Source organism: Diceros bicornis, chromosome 8, assembly GCF_020826845.1.
Source record: "Diceros bicornis minor isolate mBicDic1 chromosome 8, mDicBic1.mat.cur, whole genome shotgun sequence".
NCBI classification, from domain to species: Eukaryota; Metazoa; Chordata; class Mammalia; order Perissodactyla; family Rhinocerotidae; genus Diceros; species Diceros bicornis.
In genome coordinates, this window is record NC_080747.1 from 70043950 (window position 1) to 70065168 (window position 21219).

Sequence of the window (21219 nt, forward strand, 5' to 3'; positions counted from 1 at the left end):
ATAATTCAGAATTCAAGATAGATGGTGTTTTGGCTGTCTTTAATTTTATTGTATCTACAATTTAAAGGGCAATTTATTTTTATTGAAATTTAGATCTATTCTGGGATATGAAAATGGTTTCAATTTATACCTAAAATATAAGATTGTATCCTTTTGCTCTTCTCAGAGTGATATATCTCTCCTTCTAGTTTATTAGAGAACTCTTCTTTCAACTGCAAGCATAAAAACAGCTGCAGAACTCTTGGTAGAAATTAAAAAGGAGTATCTGGGATATTTACAGTGTCTCCTTTAGAATTGGAAGTTGGGCAACAAGCAGTCGTCACATATGGGAAAGATTTACATTGCCTGAGTGGGCTCGAGTTTGATGTAGCGTAAATGGTATTTTTAAGAGTTCCAGTTCCCCAGATTTTCCATGGTTACAGTATATGCTCTTGTCTCTGCTGAGAAATATGCTAGTCTAGGGAATAATGAATAAGCATTCTTCCAGGCACCGTAGTCATTGCCTTTTGTTTTTAGCCAAGTTTAGCGTGACTGTTTCACATATGATTTTGCTCTTCATGAACTAGATTGGAAAAAATGAAAACCTGGTCTAAAAATAAATATATCAGGCATTGAACCACTAATCAGTAAACATTTATTATTACTAAAAACCAAATAGCAGGCTTCTGCCACGTGTTGAGAGTCCAGTGCTGGTCAAAACTCTGTTGTGTGTTTACTCTTTTTAACCCAATAAAGAAATAAAGAATCACAGAAATAATGTATAAAGCAAGTTGTCTATAAAAGACCATTAGAATTGGAATTAAATGTCCATATTTTGGGAATCTATGCAGTCTTCTTAAATTTTTTTTTATAATGGCCTCATCAGTATGGTCAGTGTTATAAATTCTGCTGCTCTAACAGATTTAGGGAGAGCAGACAGGCGTATTTGAGGGTAAAAATAGGAAGCAATAATGTAAAATATTGCTCCTTATCAAAAGTGGTTAGGATTTGAGAGGTGACCTCAGAAAAGAAATTAAAAGTGTTAAAATATTGAGTCATGAATTGTGTTCACCAAATATTTTCAGCTCTGTTCTCCAGTCACGCAACAGAATTATACTTCTCTCCTCTTTTGAAGTTAGTCCCGGCCACTTAACTTGCTTTGGCCAATGAAAAATGAACAGTAGTAGTACAACTCACTTGCAGGTAGAAGTTTTAGGTAGGTGCCACTGTCCAGATTATCATGTGCCCTTCCTACTGCTCTGGGATTGTGGAAACACGTATTGGGTCTTTGAGTGACTTCGATGAGCTGAGGACCCTGCTGACCCACAATGGACAATAGTGTAAGTCAGAAATAATTGTTGTTATGGAATTGTTTGTTAGTGCAGCATCATTTAGCCTTCCCTGACTAGTACAAATATAGTACTGGTGGCAAAAAAAATTCAAGTATTTTGATAGAAAATAGGGATTTCCCAGGTAAAGATGGAGGTTGTCAATAATGTACAATTATGCCTTCTATATCCCTTAAAGAAGCTCTAAAGCCAGTCTGATGGAAAGAATTGCACTGTTAGTTCAATTGTGGAGCCAGGTCTGAGTTTTAAGAAGCTAAAAATGATATTGAAAAATGTGTATTTGTGGATATGTATAGTAAAGAGCAGCCATATACAACAAAACTGTCAATAATGATGACATTTGAAAATTGAGAATGGGAGTGAATGGGATGGAGATCTTACTTTGCTTTTTTTTTTTCCTTTGGTGAGGAAGATTAGCCCTGAGCTAACAGCTGTTGCCAATTCTCCTCTTTTTGCTGAGGAAGATTGGCCCTGGGCTAATATCCGTGCCCATCTTCCTCTACTTTATATGTGGAACGCCTGCCACAGCATGCCTTGATAAGTGGTGTGTAGGGCCACGCCTGGGATCTGAACCTGCAAACCCTGGGCCGCCAAAGTAGAGCACGTGAACTTAACCACTACACCACTGGGCCAGCCCCCTACTTTGCCTTTTAACAATTCAAACATTTTTCAAATGAGCTTGAAGCAATTTTATACTTAAAAATAGAAATATGGGAAAATTTAATACCATACCCCAATAAAAATCTGAAGTTTTAACAATTTTGAAAACTGTATATATATTTTAGATAAAACATGGTGATCAGTATTAAGAGAACTCAGAATATGCTGGCCCTGAAGGAACATCCTAAAGTCAAGGAGTTGGAAGGAACATGGAGGATCGTACATTGTCTGTATAAAAGCCAAGCCACACAGAATCCACTCATAGCACAGACTTTAAAGAAACACTGCCCAGTAATTGTGAACATATTTTTTAAGTCCAATGAAGTCTAAGTATGTTGGAGAATGTTCCAATTCTTGATTCATTGCAATATTCTCTCATCTCTTGCAATGTCCCCAAAGCCTGTCTGAACCCTCAAAAAAACTTTTTTTCCCCTCAGATTCAGCCCATGGCCCCTCCTCTTCCTTTTCCTCCTTTTTAAATTTTCTCTTCCTACTTCAAGCAGTTTCTCTTTTTGATTCTCTCAGCTCTCTCTACCTGTTACCGAAGCCAAGAATGGAGCAGGCAGATTCTGAATGTTCTTTGGAGTGAAAAAAGCCAAGAGTCAAAGACAAAACACTCTGTAGCAATCAAGAGGAAATAAGACATGAAAAAATTATAATATACATTTTCTTTTTTTTTAATCCCCTGTGTTTGACAGAATTACGAGGGATGAGTTTTCAAGGAACTAGCCTTTGCTTACCTGTGGGAGTACCCCATTGGTGACATCTGTATAGACAGGACTCTTTTAAAAAAAAAATATTGGGGTTTTCCCCTTGAAAACCTTGAAATTAAAGATAAACCAGATACTCTGGCATACACCTTAATGGAATTTTTAGGGATATGATGACAATTTATGGATAATGTTCCAAAAAGCTATCCTTCAGGAAACACTTGTGATGTGTCTTTCTTCGCAACAGCATCCATTTGGCTTTAGTTTCTTAGGAAATATCTGATCTCAAAAAGCTGCTATATTTTGTGTTTTAGAAATCCAAGATCATCAAGTTGACTTACTATAGTGCAGTGTGAAGCTCTGTCAGAGCTCGTTGTCATGCACCACTGAAGTACATCCACAAATTGCACCCATCAACTAATATTTGGACTTTTTTTTAACTCCCTGTCATTATTTAATTAGGCTCAAAAATGTCACAGTAGGCAGAGAACTCACTGTTTTTCTATATTGAAGAAATTCTTGTTAAAATGAAGGAATATTTTTCCTGGCCCCGTAAATTAGAGACAGTAAGATAAATAGAGAGTTGACAGATATAAAAGAAGCCAAGTTAGCACCCAGTTATGTAACACCAATAAATTTTTCAGGAATGAAATTTTGTGTTAGCGGAGGTCATAAATGTTGCAGCATGCCCCGTTCACTGCCCTCTGCTTGTATGAACATGAAGTAGTACAGAATATATGTGCTTTGACTTTGTCCAGATAAGAATGATACACTTATCTGAGTCTGAAATATCTCTAAAATGTATATCTCAAGAAACTGCGAGCAGTAATTCTAATTGCTCATTTACAGCAAGTTTCTATGATGAGGACTCCTTAAGCAAACAAAGTAGAGCATGTGTTATGTCCCCAGATCTGAAGAATATTGCTTCTTAGAGATGTGTGCTTTGATCTGGGGACATGGTTTTAAAATACTGGGGCTGGGATGATACTCAGCTTGCGAAAGATAGGCCAGATAAATGAAAATGGGGTCAGTCAAAATTTTAAACCTTATTTCCCACAGAGCAATCAAAAAATAGGATGGTCCTTCCTCTTTTAGGTCTGTTTATGGTACCTGGCAAACTCTTTTCCATCACATTCTATTTTTAAACAAGTCTTCAAAGTTTTAAAATTATGACTCTCGGTTTGTATACACTCTTTTTTTATCTCAGATAAAATATGTGATGGAATGAGATTAGGCTATTTCCGGTCACAAAAATAGAATGCTCTTGTGTATACTATGAAAAGAAGAAATGCATGGTATCTAAGTGTGTTTTCTTCAATATTAATCCACTATCTATGCTTCACTAGGTGTTACCCAAAACACACACACAAAAAGCAGTGCCTTCTTTTTCAGAATTTATGATTCGTTGTAAGCATGTATAATACAAAAAAAGGAATAGCAAAATGATAGGGGTAGAAATGAGATTTTGAAGGAAATTTATTGAGGCTTCACTTGAGAAGAAAATGTGATTTATTTAACAGTATGGGGTAATGACGAAGAAGAGTTACCAAATAATTCTTGCCATTTTCTTTAGGGAACAGTGTTCCTCATGCTGGAGGGGAAAGGCATGTCCAACAGCTTAATGAAATAATCTAAATGTTTATCATAGAGAGGGGATAAAACCATACATTCTGGACCTTTGAGGAAAAAAATCATTTTTACTTTTCTTTTCAATGGAAGTGTCTATTTTTTATTACCGTCTACTGTTTTTAGAGTTGTTTGAGTCTGTGGAAGGTAGCTGTGTAAATCTTTTATAATGCAATTTACATCTGTCAAGAGGATATCTGAATTCCATTGAAATAATAAAGTAGTGGAATAGAAAAGAGATCCCGTGTGCCACTGAAGATTATTTTGCCGGTGTTTTCAGTACTCTTGTTGTAACATTAGTTATGAAACCAGTGGCATAATCAATAAAGTACAGAGGGAGAAAAAATAATACCCAAATATAATTGCAGTATATGATGCTTTTAAAATATGCTATTTTCAACATAATATTGAAGATTCTTTTACTTAAACATTATCTTGACCATCTTAGAAAATGCTGATTGTGTGATCTTGTGAATGAGTAACACTGAGCCTGTAACCATGTTTGACCCTGTTTCATCTCATCAGTGGCTTAGTGTAGTGTTGTTCTGTAACTGATAAAATAAAGGTCTGCCCTCATGCACCTCTTGGTTTTTCCCCCTGAAAGGCAGCCTGAGAGGTATAAGAACTGGGGAAAAGCAACATTGCTTCATTAGCCAAAGCTCCTTTTTGTGGGTAGTAGACGGCATCCAGTTGCAAGGAAGCCCCACCAAGCAAACTGAAAGATGTCGCGTCTCACTGTCATATTTCCTCCATTCCACGTTACAGTTTTTCACACTTGAACATTTTTAAAATTGGCATCTGTCTCAGAATTGAAGTGTACATTGATATAGAAATTCATACAAAATTTGTACAAATGAATCAGTGTTACGCAGAAGCAAGAAAATATGGTAATAACCTAATGACCTTTTCTTCGTCCTTCTCTATCTTGGCTCTATTTTCTGTTCTCTTCCTCTTTTTCCCACTGAAAGGCAACATGATTTATTAGAGAGACCATGGGTTGTGGATTCCAACAAATTAGGATTTGAATGAGAGGCCTAGTTGTGGATTATTTTGGCCCTCAGGTTTTTTCCTCCATAGAAGAGTAATAATGCCATTGTTACAAGGCCGTTGTGGAGTCTAATGAAATAGCACATGTAAAGTTTCTAGCGGAAAGCGTAAGTGTAGTAAGATAATTGGGTCCCTTTTCCAGTGTTTTCGGTGCCCACCAGACTCCAGTTCTCCTGCTAGAACTCCTTATTTTATTTTCCCGTCTCCCCTCATATAACCTTCCTTTCGTTGTTGTTAGATTAAGTGGACTTCAATGAAAAAACAGACAATACAATAACAGAAACCGAAACAAAAGGATTCTTCTCCTGTGTATAGTGATATGAATCTCAGTTAATATATTCTCAACTGAATGGAAAAGAAAACTGTATCCAATTCCTTTGTTTCTGACTAATAAAGGCCAAGTTTTAAGTATCCAAAATATCAGTTTAAATATTAATTTAACCTTGCATTGAAAACATCAAAAAGAATTTGTAAGATAAGAATGCATAGGTGCTTTTCAAATATCTGTAAAATTCAGAGATATTAATGGCAGAACCCAATCAAGTAACTTCTTAAAAATAGCACATTAGCCAGGAAAGCATCAAATCTCTGTCATATTCCAACCTCTACCCCACCCTAAACTTCAGTAGCGAGACCTCGAATCCAAATAATTTAGAATCTCTTGGACACATCTATTTTTGAAGCAGATGACAAGTTATTAACTCTTGGCAATATAATGGTCCTTGTCCCTTTTACAGCAATCATAGGAACACAGGGTTTGGGCTGAGACCTTAAAGTCTGGCAATGAGAGCAGACACTAGGTTTCTACATGGGAATTTGACATTCTGCTTATTTGGGTTTTAGTCAATCTTTCTTTAAGTTTTGAAATATTTATTGATATGACTTTAGTGGCAGATTCTATGTGGAGTATTTCTGCTTGTTGTCATCTTAGTTAATTGAAAATTTGTAGATAAGCAATAATTATTCATATCCAAATCACTGTGGTCATTCTTTTTTTTTGGCAGTCAGAATCTCAAACCAAGCTAGTTATTTGTATGCTATTTTCTCACTTGGAGAGTATCTTTTAGGGACCATCCAGATTTTGTTGTTTTTGCATTTTTAATTTGACTACACAATTTATATGTATTCCAAAAAATAGGAGAGATGTTTTCAATTCATTTGGCATGGTGGAAAAAATCACCTAAGAACCAACTTCTGTATACACATAAAATAATAATAAAAGCACAAAAACCAAAACTAAAAATAATTTGTAGTATTTCCTTGCTTAACACACTCAACTTACTATATCTATATCGTACATTCAGTCTGCTCTCACCTATTCACACACATGCTTCTTGGGTAGTCTCTGGGTCAGTATAAGAGCACTAACTACTTACTGTTTACTTGGTTACATTGATTCACCACCAGAGTGATTAGTGTCAGTTTCCTGAGAGAATGATTTTCCACTGTATGTGGTGAGGGATGTGGCATGAAACTGGCCCCTTATACTAAAGCCCTGAATCAAAGTTGTGAAATTTACTCATAGTTTTTTTTAAAAATAATTTGGAGCATATTCCAAAGTATCATAATAATATCATTCCTGTATAGCTGAGAAAAAGTTTGCTAGAATTGAAATCTGTTAAGTTTGAATATCAAGTCTACTTTAAAAAAATATATTTATATGGCTTTCTAAGATTATTTTCTCTGTATTAACCTTTTTATAAATTTTATGGATCTTATTTGTATCAAAACTTTTCCAGTTCCAGTTATAAAAGCCCAACTAAGCCACATCAGCCAAAAATGGAATTTATTAGATCATAAAATTGAGAAGTCCAAGGGTAGCTTAGTCTTCAGGTGTGGTGCATCAATCTGGGTCCAATCAGGACAGAAACCACAGAGTCACTTGAACAGGGCAAGTTTAGTACAAAGAATTCTTAACTATAACTGGGGATTAGCATATCAAAGGATTGGCTAGTGAGAAGTAGAAAGAACTCTCAAGAACATAGGCATAGTAGATGTAAGGAGCAGCCACAACTCCCACGAGTGGGACAGAGCACCCAAGGAACAGCCCCCCCGGCCAGGCTGAGATTCAGACCTCCTTGGAGAAGGCATGGCCTTGCCTCATTGGATGGATGGGTAGTCACTGTGGTGCTGCAATGGCAGAACTTTCTTGAAGTCCTCCCTCTGGCACTTGCCTGAAATGCACCCTCTAAAGTGCTAGAAAATTCATGGAGAGGTGTCTCACTGGAGGCACTTTGTTACAAAACTGCCTGCAGAGGTCCAGGGGAGGCTGCTGGCCACTGAATATTCAGGCCAGTGTGCACTGCAGGTGCTTGATGCTGAAGAAGCTGTGAGCACCACAGTGCTGGGCACAGAGGAAGCCCTGTGTGCACAGAGATGCTAGGTGCTGGAGGAGCTGCCTGTGCTGCAGGAGCTCGCTGAGCCAGCCCACAGGAACCAGGAAGCAAAAACCCATTGTCTTCTGCAGTGTCTCTCTCACACCCTCTGCTGGCACAGCTTAACGTGATACCAGCTGGCCAAGGAAAAATTTTTTAAGGAACAACCATTTTCACAGAGCAGGCAAAAAGGATGAATTTAGAGCAAATGTGGTGAAATCCAAAGATTGAAATGATGTCAGCAGGATTTACTTTTCCTCCATTTCTCAGTATTGGAGTGGCTTCATTCTAGGCTGGCTGCCTCCGTGTTGTGATGTGATTAATTCAGCAGCAAAAGAGTTTTTCTTCTCTGCAATTGTAACCCAAAAAATCCCATTATTGAATATTGTTGACTCTGATTAGCCTGACTTTGGCCACATGCCATCCCAAAATCAGTGTGGCTGGGGGATGTGATTTTTTTTTAACCTCATCTGGCATTATGCTTCCCTACCCCTGCCCTCATCAGAGTGCTATTAGCAGACTGAGGTGGGTTGTGCTGGGTAGGTCAAAACAACTTTGAATAAACAGGAGTACTGTAGCTGAAGAGAATAACTGCAGTTTATTGCATGAGCTTCTGCATTTTTTAAAATCATTTTTACAAGGTCCTAGAGCTTGAATGATATTAAAAACCATGTAGTTTAGTCAAATCCCTTGAGTTTACTACTAAGGAAAAAAACCAGGGCCAGCATTAAGTTTAAACAGAATCAAAAAGTTAAAAAACATAACTTTTTTTTCGATGATGAGTGACCGTATTTACTTAACTAAATGTTCTCTCAGCAACAGCGGTACATGTATGCCATCTGACACAACTCACCAATACCAAGGAACAAACTACTGAAATACACAAAAATTTGGGTGGATCCTAAAGGTATTGTGCTGAGTGAAAAAAGCCAATCTCAAGAGGCTACCTACAGCATGATTCCATTTTTTGTTTTTTGTTTTTTGTGAGGAAGATCAGCTCTGAGCTAACACCCATGCCAATCCTCCTCTTTTGGCTGAGGAAGACCGGCTCCGAGCCAACATCCATTGCCAATCCTCCTCCTTTTTTTCCGCAAAGCCCCAGTAGATAGTTGTGCGTCATAGTTGCACATCCTTCTAGTTGCTGTATGTGGGACGCGGCCTCAGCATGGCCGGAGAAGCAGTGCGTCGGTGCGCGCCTGGGATCCGAACCCGGGCCGCCAGCAGCGGAGCGCACGCACTTAACCACTAAGCCACGGGGCTGGCCCCATGCATGATTCCATTTTATATAACATTCTTAAATGACAAAATTATAGTGATGGAGAACTGAGCTGTAATTGCCTGGACTTGAGGTTGGGGAGAGAGTATGACTTCAAAGGGGGAGCATGAAGGAGTTTCTTTGGGGTGATGGAATAGTTCCATATCCTTATGATCATGGTGGTTGCACAAATCAGTACATGTGATAAAATTTCATAGGACTATACAATGCCCTTTGTTCCCCCCAAATGAGTAAACATGTAAAAACTGGCAAAAAAGCCAATAAGGTCTGTACTTTAGTTAATGGTGTTATAGAAATGTTAATTTCCTGGTTTTGATAATTGTGCAGTGGTTTTCAAAGATACTATCTTTAAGGAAAGCTGGGCAAAGGGTACCTGGGAAATCTCTGTACTATTTTTGTAACTTCTATGCAAGGGTAAAATTATTTCAAAATAATAGTTAAAAATAATAATAGACTGAGGCTGGATTTCTGATAATGAATCAGGTAACTGAAAGTCAGTTCCCTTGTAATTTTTGATTTCTTCACAGTGAGCAAAAGTAATAATTAATAATTAGTTTGGATATATACGAAATAAAAAGTAAATGAGTACTTATACTATTTATTCTAAAAATCAAAGATATTTTAATAATATCAAGGAAAAAAAAGCAAAAACAATTTCAAAAAATACACACAAATGAGGAAAAAGGAAACAGAATGAACTGTGTGGTACTGGATTAGCACTGTGCTGGTGACTGATGACTGATTTTCCACCAGCTTTGCTCTTGTACAAGAGTAGAATTGCTCAGGTAGAGCCAAGCAGAAGATGGATCCTAGGCTGAAGTAGGCCCCAAACGGTGAGATAATAACATCCCAAATCATTGTAGGACAAATGTAGGAACCAGAAGAAGCACGAGAGGAGGAAGAGGTGGGGGAGAAGAAGGAGAAGAAAAAGAAGAAAAACGTGCTCAAACAGAAACAGTTTTGAATGATGAAGCTTAACTATTAGAATAAAAATTTTATTTATTTCGTGAAGCAACAGCAAAAGGCTGGAACAATTATTGCTGGGTAGCAACTGAAACAGGCTATATTGAGACAATGCTTGTAACTATATGGTCTTCTTAATTCCTTTCCGTGTTAGGAATTAAAAGAATTTTAATGTTTTCCTTTTACATTATTCAGGAAAACTATAGCACAGGTAGATTAGTTCCTAGACGTTCACAAGACGAATGTATCCAGTTGAAATATATTTCCAGTTGAAATTTTTCAGCAAAAGGCAATTCACATTAAGAATTTATTAAATATATAGTATCCTTTTTCTTTGTTACATACATAAATAACACATAAATTCTAAAGGACATACAGCTTTAAGATGAACATAATAAGTACAGATGAAGTATGGGTGGTTATGTCTCAATCATTGATGGTCAGTCATTTTAAACTATCTACATTTTTATAGGTTTTCACTTTTTCTTTTCTTTTTGTTCTTCAAGGACATCAATTTTAAAATGCATAAAAATAACTATGTAATTGGGTGATAAATTTGCTAAACCTGTATTCTCCTCTCTAGTCACTCCTATTATAATGCCCTCCTGACTAGTAAGAGAGTCTGTGCCCCAGAAATATTGTTTTATTTTGGTGACTATATTTTGAGTTTGTTCTATTTACATTAAGTAAAAGCTTGGGAAAAGTTATCAAGTCTTGCTATAATTAATTAAACATTATATAAGATTTTCCCTATAGTTAAAATATCATATAAGGTTTCTCTTCCATATGACAGATGAGGTGCTATGCTATGGGGATTTTGTTTCCAAGTAAAAATTGAAATGTATTTACAATGTCTTCCTTCAAGCATATGAAAGGATGATGTCTTCTGAGATAATCTAAATAAAATAGATCAAAATAAAATAGAAAGTAAAATAAATGAAATAGATCTAAATAAAATAACCAAAAAGTATCTTTGGGACTGTTACATTTCTCTGTACTGTAGAAATCCTTTGAAAATTATATAATTGTTCCTTGTAAATCAAACCACAAGCTTGCGTAGGGAGCACCTAGAAATGAGCCAGCTATCTCAAGGAGGCATTCCTTACCTTAGCAATAACATTAGCCAGATTCCATGAAACCATTATTAGTGCATGCATGTGTCATAGATGTTTTGACATTATCCAAGCTCAAGAAGATGATGGAGAAGACCAGAACTCCAACACCGCTTTTACTTGATCTGGATTACTCTCATCAGTAAAATCATTGTCTTTTCTCCATGAAATTAAGATATATGGAAAGCCAAATGACATTTGGAAGGTGACTTGGTGAGCCTGGAATCTGAAGAATGGGCATTCAATGTAACAAGTGTTTAATAATTAGACTAAGCCATTTCACAATAGGGGTGAACTTAGTGGTAGAGGAAATCCATTAACAGAGCCCCTTCATGGACAATATTTGGTGAGAACTGATAGCATTGGGTTCTTGGTTTCCAAAGGTTTCCACCAATTGCTACCCTATCTAACCAAATTATTAACCTCTCAGAACCTTGTAATACCTTCTCTTAAAGATTGCTGTAAAGACCAATTAAGATCATATTTATATGTACTGCCTATGTAAAAGGTTCTCAAAGAAGATAGTTCCCTCCCCATCCACTGCCTATTTCAGTTTTAAAGCTAGAAAGTTTTGAGTTAAGAAATGACTTTTCAGATATTCATTTCCAAGCAACAGAAAACCTACAAGTTCACCTTAAGAGTTGAACAGGCAAATGTCCAAGGAAATAGTCGAACTTCACGATTATTGACTTATTTATAAAGGATGAATAAAGAATAATAATACTTTAGTTTGAAATGGAAGGGATAAGGAAAATCAAACTTAAAGTAGTTAATGTCCAGTTTGAAAAATAATTCTATGGCAAATCAAGATAGTTTCAATAGGCAGCACATTGAAATGAAAAAGATCAGGGGGTTCTGAGAGTGACTTGCTTTGGAATTCCTGACTCTTTAGCAAAGCTCATGGAAATGACTTAACACTCATGAGTTTCTGTTTCCATATTTGCAAAACAATAATAATTATTAAAAAATACTTGGTGAGGGTAAAAACAAATGATATATTAAGGTGTGTAAATTGTTTGACACAGTGGGAACATGTAGTTCTTAGCACTGTGCTTTGTAGGTATATTCATGTAAACTTCAGAATACCAAGATGATACATCTGGGTCTGGCGTCTGTGTTTGACTGAGGCTTATCTGTGAATACATGGATACTTACCATCACCTCTTCTACTGGTTAAGTTTCCATGACTAGAGTCTTCTGAATACTAGAAAATACTAGAGCTGTAGAAAAGTGTGCTTAACTACTAGTAACATTTTCCTTAACTAAAATAGAGCTTAATTTGTTTGCTGTCTCTGATGGATCCCTTCTGGGGCCTCCTCCCCATTGTTGGAATGAAGAGAAGGAAAGGCAGGAAACCCTCACTAGACTACCGGGGAACTGGGACGACACTTTCAGACCTAGAACAATTTTTATGCTCTTGTGATGCTCATTTTGCTATTCTTCTTCTTCTTTTTACTCTTTGTGTTTGCATATATTTTCTTATGTTTCCTGGGCTTGAAGCTTGATTTGCCCCAAACCTTTTTTAAATGTTAAGAGATTCTTCTGTTTGTAAGATTTATGGCCACAATATCCCTTCTGCCATTTGCCCAGGTTGGTCATTTAAAGGGCAGTTCACACCTCTTTTCTGTTTGATTCACTGTGCACCCTTCTGTGGTAGGTCACATAAAGTAACTTAGCTAACAGGGTGCCGTGGCTCTTCACATATTAATTTATTAGAGTAAGAGGCTTCTAATGGTTCTGAAACATTTTCATTTACAATAAGTATGAGCACTCCATTTCCAATCCAAGGCAGAAACTATTTTTATAAATAGACAAACTCTTTAAATAGGATTTTATGGAATGGGACATATTATACTATTAGATTTAGGAAAATTATTAAACTTTTGTGGAGTTTATTATGAGTAACTTTATATAAAAAAGCTTGGTATGGAAGCAACTCGAAGTCTAGTTGTAGTTTGGCTTCAGTCACTTTGGCGAATAATTTAGTGTCTCTTTACATCAGCTCTTCCTCTTCTCTACAACAGGTCTTATATAATGTCCTGCACTTCTACCAAGACTTTCAATAACTATATACTGAAATATAATATTCTATGCAAAATTTGGATATAAAATTCTATATAAAACAAGATTTTTATGAATCACTAAAAACATTATAATTTAACCAAGAGGAAATAATTTCTCTTCTCTTTAAGAGAGCTAGGTAATAATAGCAAACAGTACCGAGGTGACTTTGACTTTTTTAAAACACAAACACCCACCCACCTGCCCGCCCACACACACACATTTGGAGCAGACAGCTCAGAAATAGAAATTACTAGGCCAGATAAGGATTTTTTTTATCATTATATATCATATCACAAATTGATGGATATCTGAGAGACCTCAATTAATTAATTTTTTTATTTTTATTTTTGGTGAGGAAGACTGGCCCTGAGCAAACATCCCTTGCCAACCTTCCCCTTTTTGCTGAGGAAGATTAGCGCTGACTAACATCCTTGCCCATCTTTCTCCATTTTCTACGTGGGATGCTGCCACAGCATGGCTTGATGAGTGGTGTGCAGGTCCACACCCGGGATCCGAACCTGCAAACCCCAGGCCAGCGAAGCAAAAGGTGTGAACTTAACCACTACACCACTGGGCCAGCCCCTTAATTAATTAATTTTTTAAAAAGATGTGGCATCTGTGCAGGGCTTTATATTTTTAAAATCATTTTATTTTGTTTTATTCTAATGAAAGCTGTCTATTCTAACGCTTTCTTGGGTTTTTCTTTTAAAGGCGTACAGTGATTGCCAAAGGACAGACAGTATTCAAATGCACACAAAACTCTCCCTCTGCAATTTAGAGTTCAAATATCCATAGAGCTTTCGAGGTGGGGTAAGGTACCTGCCATAGCTTTGGTTGTTTTTTGTGTTAATCAACAGCTTCTCACCATTTCTTTTTCTTTCGATCTCTGATTATAATAGGCTGCCATCTTAGCTGCAGGTATATGCTGACAAAACAAGAACAAAGATATGAGATAAAAGTTTGAGCTGCAAGTTTATAGTAAGCATGAATGCAGGCTGATGAGGGAGCCTGTGGTGAGATGTATAGGGAGAGTCTCATAAAATGTATCATCTTGATACTTTTGCGTTTGAAACTGTCTGCTAGAATGCCTTCATTACTGATTATTCCTTGCAAAGTGAATGACTTTGACCAAGTGTCTTGCTGTTGCCCTTCCCACAGCCACCGCTTCCCCTTGCCTCCCTTTGGAAAGCAGTAAAGGCAAAGGTGATATTTAGGTCCTGCAAGAGTTCAGCGGGGGTGAAATGGAATAGTCCTTCAAGCAGTCAGGATGATTATCCAGCCGCTTTGACAAATTTGCTGACATCTGTTCCAGAGTCATTTTTGCTGCACAAATCTGCCATTAACAAACAGCAAGGACTTTAATTACCTGAGCATACCAAGGAGTGAACCTCTGATAAAATGGCACCATCTGGAATAGAAGGATGTAAAATTCTCTCCTCAGCTGTGTTGATTAGGGATTATATTAAAATTTGTCTTGATCACAAATGATTCCCCTGCTGTGTAGGGGTAGTAGCAAAGGCTTTATGATTTGAAATACTTTGCTCAGGTGTGCCTCCGCATTAAAATGTAAATTTCCTCAGCTTCAGATTTTTCCTTTGGCCTTTTGTTAACGCCCCATTAGTGTTCATTAACTTTGCATGCTCCACAAAGAGTCATGTTGATCAACTTTGAGCTTCAAGGAGAGGTCAGCCAGAACTAAGCAGTGTCCAAATCCTTGACAGTTGTTCTTAACAAACCTATTTGGAAATGTAATGCCAAGTCGGGATAGTCTCCCTAGAAAAACTCACTTGTGCACGTGATCATAGAATTTGGGATATGGTTTCAGGGAGGGCTTTGTTTACTCTCTGAAGGCCATTCATGCTAAATCCATGGATCCCAGATTAAATATTTCTTTTTCAGACATGCTTTTATTGTCTCTTGACACGCAGCATTGTATTCGTTTCATTCCAGCAGCCTACCTCATTTAACTGCTTCCTTTGACCAGATTTTTAAGCTTCTGCAATAAACATGAACTTTGGATTTAGAAACTATACTTGTTCCAGTTTGGTTCAGACTAATGGTTCCCAATTGAATAAGTTTCACTCCTGACTGGAAGAAATGATAAATTAAATCAGTTGCAAGTCATCAGTCTTGGCTTCCACTGATGTATCTGAGGTGGGGGGCAGGGGAAACTTGAAGGAGATTCTAAGAGAAGGTGTATCTAGGGGACTCTGTCACCTGTTTCTTAGCAAGGAAGCAATGCTTTCTGCCAATAAAGTTAAAGTTCATTGCAGCTTAGTTTGTATAGCAGGGTAATTATTGAAAATATTTTGTATTTGGCAATAGTGTTTGACATCATGAATACATGGTCTAAAATTATACATTCTACCTCTCAGTACATTCGACAGAAGGCTTTATGCAACAGTCTTAACATGCCTGGAGGCAAATGACATACTCAATTGTGTTGCAATAGTTCTCTATGGAAGTAACTTTTTTTTTAAGTTGAGGGTTGGATTAGGAATTCAAGAGAAGGTTGCTACATAATCCTTTGATATTTGATAAGACAAGCACAAAAATGGATGTTAAGAAATAAAGATTTTTCACCAGCTTTCTCGTTAAATTATTATTTTCATAAATTCACTTGGATAATCTCTAGTTTTAATTTTCCATCTGTAAATGGGCATACAATATAATTCAAGAATTAAGAGAAAGCTCACGACTGTCTCAAAATAGGTAGCTTTTGCTACATATGGCTTTTTCCTTTTCCCAATCCTAATCATATTTACATCAATCTGAATAAAGCCTTGCAGTTTTTCAAGTGATAGAGAAAACATGTGATACACTTTTTAACTTAACAGAAGACCTATATTCTACTGTTCTAGAACAGCTATATTTACCTTTTTAACCAAATCAAAGGCCCTCTGTATCAGAACAGTATTTCCAGCTAATGCTGGTATCTTCAAGTTAGCTTTTGTATTTTGTAAAATTGTGTAAATATTTGTAACAGTACAATTTTTACCTCAGTACTGATTCACTGCCAAACAGTTCCATTGTTTTTCTAATTGTCTTAAATCAAACTCTGAAATCCAAGTCACCAGGATATTGAAGAAATAAAAATTCATTCTTAGCCGTTATTGTTCCTCCTCACTTCATCTTTCCCATCCCCCAAACTGGGGCTGTGTTAAAATTTCACAGAGTGGACTCTCAGGTCTTTAACCCACACCAGGCTGAAATGATCAATGCTCAAGCCACATAGTGTCCTGATGATGAATGGTTCTGCTGCTTCTGTGCCTAGATTCCTGGTGGCTTTGGACCTTTGTGCAGCCTTGGAGCCCAGAGGTCTAGGGCCATATCACCATTCTCTCCCAGGTCCTATTATCTCCCTGGGGCGTTTCAAGCCCCACTCTTCCAGCGACCTTTTCTTACCCCTAGGTCAGCAACTTTGGTCTCTCTCCCTCTAAGCCCTTCTCTTCATTTCTATCTCTCCCCACTCCATGCCCCCCACTCCAAACAGTTTTCCTCTCCATGGGCCTTTATAAACACAATGTTAATCAGTCTTGCTTGGGAGCGGAAGAGTTTTTCCTTACTAGCTAACTCTAATACATATTTTTATTTACTGTTGACAGTTTTACATAGCTGTTTGTTTCTTTTTTTAATGAAAGAGACCAGATGTTCCAGCATTCTTGTGTTGTTCCCCAATTCCAAAAATATGCTTTTTATTTCAGTGTTATCCTTTTGAAAAAATTATGTAGCATGCATCAACATAAAGCAAGATTCTCGATGTTAAGTCCTAGGGGTGATAAATGGACATGTTCTGACCTTGTCCTTCTAACTTGTGAACCAGGCTCTTTACCGCCCAGCGGCACTGCTCTCTAAGTTAACTTCCTTCCAACTGCTCTAACCGCTCTGCACATTCATCTTTTTTGGTTCAATGAGAAACACTCAGTCACTTACATCTTATTCTCTCTTATGCTCCTTCATTTGCCTCAGGTGCAAGTATTTTGTTTGAGTTTCTTCAAGTAAAAAAGAATTATGCTGTTAGTTGCCAGAGTTTCTTAGCCTATCCCACGGAGGGTTGGTCTGAAAGCTAGATCTCTAGACATTCTAAGGTATTACTTCTACTCTATCTCCCCTCTGCCTCTGTTCATAGTATTTTATTCCTGAAAGTCATCAGAGAGAAGGAAGATCAAGAGAAATCATGCAGAGTGTGGACTATAAGTCTAGAGTTAAAGAAAGTTGGCCCTCAAATAGCGGCTCGTTCTCGGCCTCATTTTGAGATTTTGAATGATAGTTTTCATTCCTGTTCTGCGATCAAAATGTCCATATGGTAGTAATTATCTGCTGTAATTATGAAAGAAAAAGACCCAAAAGGAATAGAGATTAAGTAAAGCAAAAAAAAAAAAAAAAAAAAAAGATTTTCTGCAATGAGAGAAGGTAGGTGATTTGGAAGATTATTTTTGGACAGAACACAAGCTCTTTGTTACGTATGAACTGGAGACTGTGCCTTCCTGGAAGTCCTAGAAAGGGTCATTGCAGAATCATTCACACCACACCTCCCACCTTTCATCAGATGTAAGGTGAGTAGCTGTCATAAGCCTTCGGCAGAAAATCATTACTGACACCCTGTTAAAGTTTTGGGTAAACAAAGGAAAATGCCAGCTCCAGGGTTAACTGGTTTAGGACAGGACATTTTTTTTTTTTTTTAATTTTTTGTTTATTGGAGTAACACTGGTTTATAACATTGTATAAATTTCAGGTGTACATCATTATACTTCTATTTCTGCATAGATTACATCATGTTCACCACCCAAATACTAATTACAACCCATCACCACACACATGTGCCGAATTATCCCTTTCGCCCTCCTCCCTCCCCCCTTCCCCTCTGGTAACCACCAATCCAATCTCTGTCTCTATGTGTTTGTTTATTGTTGTTATTATCTACTACTTAATGAAGGAAATCATACAGTATTAATATAGTTACAAACAGGATCAAAGACAGTTTCTTTAGTCATCATTATAAACATTTGTTGACATATGTCTGGCCTCCATTGTCAACATTATTAACATTTTTGAGGTTTCTGTATTAAGTGTTGAAAGGAGTTTAAATTCAAAAATAAATGAGCCCTTCCATTTGAATTGAGGTGAGAATATAGATATTATATTTAAAATTAAAAAAAGAGACAATCATCGTTATGTTATATGGAGATTCATATAGCAAAGTATAAATGACAGAGCCAATAAATGAATTATTCATGTGATTCGTCAAATAAGTGCTCCAGGTAAGGCAAAGAATTACCTTATTCCATACAAGGCTTAGTCATTTCCATCATGTTACAATGCAACTGAATATATTTATACATGTAAAAGTTTAGTTAACATTCTTTTCACTCATCGCTTTTTTTTTTCAGGTATAGAATCTACTTCAAGACCCTCAGTGCTTAGTTCTAACATCCTTTATTGTTATTTAAAGTTTCTGGCTCACAGAATGTTCTGGTGAGGCAAGCTTAGAAGAAAAAGGGAGTTTTTAGTGGAATGACCAGGATGGGGCTTTCCAGACCAGGGGAGTGATAAGTAGTAGAAGTGGATCAGCAGTTTTGAGAGGAGGAGGGAACAGATGGCAAAGACAGACGGCAAAGAGCAGGAGATGTGTACCTAGCTGTAGGATTTCTCTTTCCTCTCATTTCCCTGTATTCAACCTCAGCTGGAGTCCCCCAAAGGTATATTTGAAAGTACATAGTCTTTGGAGTCAAATCCTGATTCATCACCTGCTAGGTATATAATTTTGGGCAAGACATTTACATTTTTTTCTTTTTTTAATTGATGTTTTAATAGTTTATAACATTGTGAAATTTTTGGTTGTACATTTTTGTTTGTCTATCACTATATATATGTCTCCCTTCACCCCTTGTGCCCACCCCCTACCCCCATTGCCCCTGGTAACCACAATACAGTTTTCTCTGTCCATGTGTTGGTGTATATTCCACATATGAGTGAGATCATACAGTGTTTGTCTTTCTCTTTCTGGCTTATTTCACTTAACATAATACCCTCCAGGCCCATCCATGTTGTTGCAAATGGGACGATTTTGTCTTTTTTATGGCTGAGTAGTATTCCATTGTATATATATACCACATCTTCTTGATCCAATCATCAGTCGAGGGACATTTAGGTTGCTTCCACTTCTTGGCTGTAGTGAATAATGCTGCAATGAACATAGGGGTGCATAAGCCTCTTTGGATTGTTGATTTCAGGTTCGTTGGATAGATTCCCAGTAATGGGATAGCTGGATCATAGGGTATTTCTATTTTTAATTCTTTGAGGAATCTCCATACCGTTTTCCATAGAGGCTGCACCAGTTTGCATTCCCACCAGCTGTGTATGAGGGTTCCTGTTTCTCCACATCCTCTCCAACATTTGTTGTTTTTTGTCTTGGTGATTGTAGCCATTCTAACAGGCATGAGGTGATACCTTAGTGTTGTTTTGATCTGCATTTCCCTGATGATTAGTGATGTTGAACATCTTTTCATGTGCCTATCGGCCATCTGTATATCTTTGGAGAAGTGTCTGTTCATTTCCTCTGCCCATTTTTTGATCGGGTTGTTTTTTTGTTGTTCAGTTGTGTGAGTTCTTTATATATTGTGGAGATTAACCCCTTGTCAGATATATGTTTTAAAAATATGGAACGCTTCACGAATTTGTGTGTCATCCTTGCGCAGGGGCCATGCTAATCTTCTCTGTATCGTTCCTATTTTAGTATATGTGCTGCTGAAGCGAGCATGCCACTTACATTTTTGAGACTCAATTTTCCTCATCTGTAAATGTGAGGATTATAAAATGAGATAAAATGAGAGTCTACCTTTCAGGGCTGTTGGGAGGATAATAAAAATATATGTGAAGTCCTTGGAACATAACCAACACTCAATAAATCGTAGACATTATTACTAAAACTTCCTTTTTAAAAATTAAGCCTTGCCTTTCATATAAGTGAATTACCAAATTTGGTAGATAATATCTTCTTCATCTTTAATTTTCAGCACAAAATAGCTCCATGACGTTGAGAAATGCCCTTAACCTTTATATAATTCAATTTCTTCACACGTGAAATAACAAGGATAATATCTCGAGTAATGCTAGAGCTCTGCAAGGCTGTGGTGCTAATAGCATGCTCTCCATTTTGTTCTTGATCATAATTAAAGCAAAGTAAGGCATATGCATCAATATGCTTCATAATGCAGCACACTGCAATTGTCAGCAGCATGGACTTTGGGGCCAGATAACCTGCATTTCTGCTTATGGTTCTTCCACATAATGTGGCTGAGTGATCGTGGGCAAGTCACTTAGCTCTTTAATGCCTCAATTTCTTCATTTTCTGGACTTCCTTTGCACAATTTAATTTTCCAATGGTATAAGAGAGAAAATCTTTTGTCTTCAAACTTCTATTACCTCATCTGTCCTGGTGGTGCTCTACTTCCAAATGTAATACATAGTTCTAAAGAAAATATTAAATTGTTTTACCACAAGCTGGCTAAATACCAACACTTCATTCTCTCATCCCAATCAAACAAAAATATGTTTCTACAGTGTTATTTCTCTTTTAGTTATAGAGCTATGAAATTATTATAACAATTGTTCACTAGAAATTTGAGGTGTTGTCATAAAAAATTAGATGTTATTAAAATTATTTACACAGAGAAGAGAGTATGAAGGCAATGTATCCATTAATCATACACGCTCATCATTTACTTCGTGGATTTTACTTTTCATGAGTGAACCTGAAGGTTCATGACATATGGTACCTGTATAAACATTTCTGTATTCATGAAAGGTTTGGAACATTTCTCTTCCAATGTTAAGGATCTACTTGCTAGTTAACAGGAAAAAATATTGTTCAATCAATATTTTTAACTTAATAATAAGTTAGGAATTTGTACGACATGGCCGCTGGCATTTTTTCTAATGCTGAGATCCTATGATTTGTATGTGTTCCTTGAAAAGTTTATTGGCTAGTAAAAATGGCAACATTTGAAATGACCTCTAGGAATGTAATTAGTGAGGGTCAAAAGGCTTTGTCCCAAG

The 21219-nt window shown here is 36.9% G+C and overlaps 1 protein-coding gene and 1 non-coding gene across 2 annotated transcripts in view; one reads left to right on the forward strand and one right to left on the reverse strand.

Moving 5' to 3' along the window:
• Positions 1-21219, forward strand: part of ARHGAP24 (Rho GTPase activating protein 24) — a 468734-nt gene that overhangs the window by 272989 nt on the left and 174526 nt on the right. The window lies entirely within an intron of this gene.
• On the reverse strand, positions 19815-19921 carry LOC131409884 (U6 spliceosomal RNA). Its single transcript, XR_009221071.1, has one exon. It is a non-coding gene; the product is annotated as a U6 spliceosomal RNA (small nuclear RNA).